The following is a 6,718-nucleotide window of genomic DNA, read 5'->3' on the forward strand; positions in this document are numbered from 1 at the left end:
CAGTGGAATGGACCTAATTTCACAGGAAAAGAGCAATTATCTCATCAAAGTCCCCTCTAATATAAGCCGGTTGTTAAGTCCATTTTACAGGTGAAGAAACTGAGAATTGTATGAGGGAAATCCCCTTAGTTTGTCTTTTTTATAAATGACAGAACCAGAATTGGAGCACACGTCTATATGATTGTAAAGCCTGTACCCTTGAGGTTTTCTTTTCTTTTCCTTTTCTTTATTTTCTTTCTCTTCTTAGATTAAAATAGCAAGTTCTGGTTTAAGGTGCAGAACTCTGGGAACTCAACCAATTACTTGTCTAAATTCTTGAGCAGACAAAAACTCCCTTTAGAAGAAAACATGTGTATATATGTGTGGGCAGTTGGGGGGGAGTGTCTTTCCCATCCTTGGATTTACTTCTGTGTGAAAGAAGAATAACTTGTCGCTGTTTTTTACTCATATATAATGTTGCAATAACTGCCATTATGCATAGCTCTTTATTCATATTTAGAATTTTATATAGGTGCCATATCACAGTCAATTTCTGATTGAATATTCTGGTGTGTTCTCAAAAGACCTGTAATCTTTATCATATCATTGCTGCTTTTCAAGGCGAAGGCTGTCTTTTTATATTAAACATGCAGCCAGTGGGATAAACCAACACTTAGTAGTAAAACTGTAATGCCAACTACCTACTAGCATTATTATAAGAATTAAATGACTCAAAAAGTGAAGCAGTACTAGGTACATATTAAGTACTCAATAAACACTGGAAATTATTAATAGTTATTTATAGGATCTGTGTCTTGCTCACTTCTAGCTTGTGTCTTTATTGGAATTAGCTCCCCTCCCAGAAATGCTTCATTTTTCTCCTCTATCAATCCAAGATCATTTCTTCATTCAAAGCTTAGTGTAAGACTCACTACTTCAGAATGAAAGCCCTGCCAGAAAAATTTCACTGGGCTGGGGGGGGGGGAATTTATTAATCCCTTTGATAAATACATTTCTATCCTTGTTCTAGGTACTGAGTGCTTCAGTCAACAAAACAAAGTTCTTGATGTCACAGATTTTACTTACATTTTAGTGAGGAAGGACAGTCACTAGACCAACAAACATATAAATACATAACATGTCATTTGCCATGCAGGGTAAATGCTATTTAAAAATTAAACAAAGTAAGATCTCACTATTATTTAATATTTAAGTAGACAACCAAATGAAGCAACAGGGTAAGAAAAGAAGAGAAAAGGATGATGGAGAGCACTTTGTCTGTTCAAGGAAGAGCAAGGTGGTTGATGTGATTAAAGTAAAATGAAAAAGTAGAAAAGATTGGAAATGAGGTCAAGGATTCAAGCAGAGCCAGATGGTATGCCAAGGGAAGGACATTAAAAGTTATTCTGGGTAAGATGGGAAGCTGCTGGCATATATAAAGAAAGGAGTGATATGATGTGACTTGGGTTTCACATTTAAAATGAAATCACTCTGGCTGGTGTGTGGATAATAGACAGTAGCAGGGTAAGAGTGTAGACAAGGGGTCCATTCAGGGGAAGACATGGTTTTGCATTATTCCAGGGTGATGGCATTGTGAGTAGTGAGAGACGACAAGATCCTAGAAGATCTAGCCCATGTGACTTGTTAATAGGTGAGCTGTGGGTTGTGAAAGAAAGAAAAATATCAGGAGTGACACACGGTTTTAGGTCTGAGCAGTTGAAAGAATGGGGCAGCCATTTACTGAGATGGAGAAGGTGAAAGAGCAGCAAGTTTGGGAAGAAAAAAGAAAAGTCCAGTTTGGACACATTAAGATGGAGTTGGCTATTAGAAATGGATGTGGAGATGTTCAAATGGTAGCTGGATAGAAATGACAAGAGTTCAGGGGAGAAGTCAGGGCTAAAAACATAAACTGGGGAGTCATCACTCCAGACACAGCATTTATAGCCAAGAGACTGAATGAGATCAATGAGAATTAATGTGGATCAGGAAGGAATTCCAAGGACTAGATCCTGGGGCACCTCAGCATGCAGAATTGGGAAGAGGAGGGGCAAAGGAGACCGAAGTAGGAATACAACTGAGAGAGTGGTGTTCCAGAGAACATGTTTCAAAGAGGAGAGAACAATTAATTTTAGCAAATGCTGGTGATGACAAAAGAAATGAAGAGTTTTAGCACCAAGTGCCACAAATTTTGTCATTTTTCTATCTTATTTTTTCACCAGTTTTTAGAGAACCTATCTCAAGGTTCACATCTGGCAGCCAATGGGCCAGATTTTACCCACAAGTATATTTTGTTTGGCCAGCGAATATTTTGTTTAAAAAAAATTGAATTTGAAAGACTTTATGTTGGTCGTGTGCTCCACAGCTGACCAAAGGCCTCCCTATTTTGTTTAAAACATGTATATATTCTTGGGTCTAATGAGCATTTATGATCATGATATCACACACATGCAACAACAACAACAACAACATAGTATTATTGTACTTAAACTTATCTCCTCAGCCATAATGTAAGAAATTCAAAGGGAGATCCTTTGGAATTTCCCATTCATCTGGTTCTGTGTGTACGGCAGGGAGTATTACGACCCCCACTCCCATCCTCACCCCCAAGGATATTCCATGCCTTAATCTCAGTACTTGGAATATGTTATCACCTTACTTGGCAAAAGCAACTTTGCAGATGTGATGAAGGTTAATCGCTTGAGCTTAAAATAGGGATTTATCCTGGATTATCTGGGTAGACCTGATATAACCCCATAAGCACCTAAAAACAGAAGAGAGAAGTTAGAGAGATTCAGAGAATGGGAAGAATTTGCTCTGGCTGGCTTGAAGATGAAGAAGGCCACATGTCAAGGAAATGGGGACCTCAGACCTACAACCACAATGAACTGAATTCTGCCAACAACCTGAATAAACTTGGCAGCAGATTCTTCCCTCAGAGCTTCAGAAAGAAAGCAGCTCCTCTAACACTTTGATTTTAGCCTTTGAGACCCTGAGCAGAGAACACAGACACAGTATACTGCACTTCTGACCTAGAAATCTGTGGAATAATAAATGAACATTGTTTAAGCCACTAAATGTATAGTAAAAATCCACTAAATGTATAGAAAAGATAACTAAGGTAGTTAGTGTCCTTAATAAAGTATCATTATCAAAGTATATCTATGTTTACCAAAAGTCTATCTTTTTCCAGAAAAACTTCTTAGATTATTGACTTGCATCCCTTAAATTCAGAGCTTTTATCTGTACCATCTTATGGTCTGTCTTTTCTATTTAATTTTTGTTATTTAACTTTTCCTGTGTATATTTATGACTTCTATTAAACTACTGAGAGCTGCTTGAAGGCAGGGACTGGGTCTTCTATCCTCAAAATTAACTTCTGAAAATCTGATTTGATCAGGTCAATGTAGTACTTAAACCATTGTATGGCTTTCAAATGCCATTATCACAAATAGTGTTTTCTTGGCATGGCCAACACAGGTACAGAGCGTGATTTGGCCCCTCTCACCTCCATAGTTTCATTTCATAAGGCATCATGGCACCCTCCTGCTGGAGCTCCAGCCACAGAGGCATCATCGCAGTTTCTCTGAATGGCCATGCTCGTTCCTGCTCCAAGACCTCTGCATATGCTCTTCTTTCTTCATGGGACTCTCCTCCCTTCTGCATCTGGTAAATTCCATATGCTCCTTTAAATGTCAACTAAATGGTCACCACTTCCTGAGAGAAGCATTTCCTGGCCACTTTTACTAAGTCAAAAAATCTTTTTATAGTGTAGTAATTCATTTTGTGTTGCTATAAAGAAATGCCTGAGGCTGAGTAATTTAGAAAGAAGAGGTTTATTTGGCCCATGGTTCTGCAGGCTGTACAAGCATGGCATTACCATCAGCTTGGCTTCTGGTCAGAACCTCAGGAAAGTTTTCCTCATGGCAGAAAGTGAAAGGGGAGCAGGTGTGTAATATGACAAGAGAGGAGGTAAAATAAAAAGGGGGAGGTCCCAGACTCATTTTAACAATTAGGTGTCACATGAACTCATGGAGTGAGAACTCATTCATTGCCGAGAGGACAGCACCAAGCTATTCAAGAGGGATCCACTCCCATGTCCCAAACACCTAGCACTAGGCCCACCTTAACATTGAGGGTCACATTTCAACATGAGGTTTGGAGGTGACACACTTCTAAACCATATTAAAGAGTGTATCATAATATCACTCCTTCCTTATTACAGTTGCAATTTGATGCTCATCTGTGACAATCTAACCTATGTCATATCACTTCTTTATAAATTTCAACATGTCAGAGACTATTTCTATTTTTTCCTTCTAGTCCATTCTCAGTACCTAATGGTGTTTGGCATATAATAGTTGTTTGTTTAAAAAAAAAAAACAGATAAATGCATATATAACTGTCATAGGCAGAATAATGTCATCCCCTCAAAATATTCACATCCTTAATCCTGGAACTAGTAAATATGTTAGATTACATGGCAAAGTGGAATTAAGTTTGCAAATGCAATTAAGGTTGCTTATCAGTCAACCTTAAGATTATCCTGGATAATCTGGATGGCCTCGTATAATCACAAGGGTCTTTACATGTGAAAGAGGGAGATAGAGGAGAAGAATCAGTCAGGAAAATGTGAGGAGAAAAAGAGTCACAAACATAGATGCAATGTTGCTGGCTTTGAGATAGAAGAAAGGGGACATGAGCCAAGGAATGAGGCAGCTTCCAGAAGGTGGAAAAGACAAGGAGATGGATTCTCCCCTAGAGCCTCCAGAACCAGCACAGCCCTGCAAATGCCTTGACTTTATTCCAGTGAAACCTATAAAGCATTTCTAACCTACATAACTGTAAGACAATAAACTAGTGTTATTTAAGCCTCCAAGTTTGTGGTAACTTGTTACGGCAGCAATAGGAAACTAATGGAATAACCTACACCATTTCTTTGCCCACAGAAATGCAATATACCTCTTGATTGACTTCAGCTCAAACAATGTTCATTGAGCAAAACTGAATTGTTAACAATGTAATGCATTGTGACAAAATATATAAAATTTAGAGCTAGAAAAAAACTTTAAAAAATAGCAAGCACTTCTAACTTATCTCCCCCATTACAGATAAAAGCAAAATGAAGCTCAAAGATGTAAAATAACTAACAAAAATGTACACATCTAGCTGGTGAGAAAACCCCAAGGAGACCACCTATGTTGTAAGACAGTGAGAGAAAAAAATTAATGAGAAGAATTAGGGAAACAGCTTTGGATAATCTGTTCTACATATGGTGATCGCGAGGAGTAACAACTAGTACAGCATTTTTCTGCCTTGCAGATTAAAAGGCTAGGAGGTCTCCACCCAATTTTTAAAAGAATACTAAATAAAAAATACAATAACAAATAACAGATTGGCTGCAAGAGGAGAGAAAGTACTCTTTGAGTAGGATTTGCCACATGGGATTAGTAGCTGTCTCATTATCTGTTGCTTGAGTTTTAAAAAATTGCTCACATTGTATAAATAGATTCCTTTACTCTTTGGAACAAAAATTATGTGTGTTTAGGTTGTAAAATGGAATACTGGCAAGCCAGAGAGCTAGCTACTATGTTAACAAATATCAGTGGTTTCTTTTGTGTCATAATATAGCAGGCCATTGGTTCATGTCACTAGTATGACTTGCTTTTTCCAACAGAATTTATTTTAAATTGTACTGTTTGAGGCCTAAATGCATGTCTTCTGTTACCTACCAGATCTGGAGCATTTTAAGTAGAAACTAGTGCAAAGCATCATCCTGCTCTGTGAATGAGGTAAAAGAATAATGAACACAGAAATAATTTGCACATCAGTGGCCTTTGATATCAGCAATGGAATTTAGTTGGAAACTGTCATGAGAAGGAAAAAGCACTGGGACTTCCAAACAGTACACCTTCTAAATGAAGACAACCAGTCACTGTGTGTGGAATATGAATATTGTAGTCTTGGTTTTTCTGTTAAATTATTAGCTTTTTTTTCAACCTGTGACAAACTTTGATGAAAAAGTTTCTCAGGTTAATAATAATCCTGCCATAATACAGGTATTTTGCAAGTCTCATTAATGTTAGTAAAACCAACTCTAGTTAATAGAAAGTGCTATGCAAGTGCAAATGGTTATTAAAGAGACTGTGTACAAATTAGAGAAAAATGACTAATAGTAACATATTGTTCTGGGATGTCTTCCCCCAGGCAAGGCAAAAAAATATCAGTCAACTAGTCAGCCAGCCTTTATTTAGTACCTAATCTGTTCTCAAAAGTACCCAAGCCTAGGGATGCAAGAGAAGCAGGTGGTTGCCACATTAACAAGAACAACTAATTCTGATGGCTAATGTTTATTGAGAACTCACTATATACCAGAAAATTTTACCTGGATTAGTCACAATCTTCATACCAACTCTGCAACATGTAAATTTCCATTCGCATTTACAAATGAAAAGTCATGGGAAAGTTGTAAAGAAGTTAAGTATCTTACCAAAGGCTACATGATGAGTATATGTGGAGTTCAGACTCACTCCAAAGCAGATCTTCCTTCCACTCTGTCATGTTTCTTTGGAAATGGTACAGCACATTGCCAAGAGTCATAGAAATAGGAAAATTATCAGAAAGTAAACTGTACACAAATGCTTGCACTGTTGGTCCCATCAGCAAACATACATGCTGTCCTTAGAAACCAGAGCATGGTGGTTAAATGCTCAGACTTTGGACCAGGATTGCCCAGGTTCAA

Source organism: Pongo abelii, chromosome 9 (assembly GCF_028885655.2).
Source record: "Pongo abelii isolate AG06213 chromosome 9, NHGRI_mPonAbe1-v2.0_pri, whole genome shotgun sequence".
In the NCBI taxonomy this organism is placed as follows: Eukaryota; Metazoa; Chordata; class Mammalia; order Primates; family Hominidae; genus Pongo; species Pongo abelii.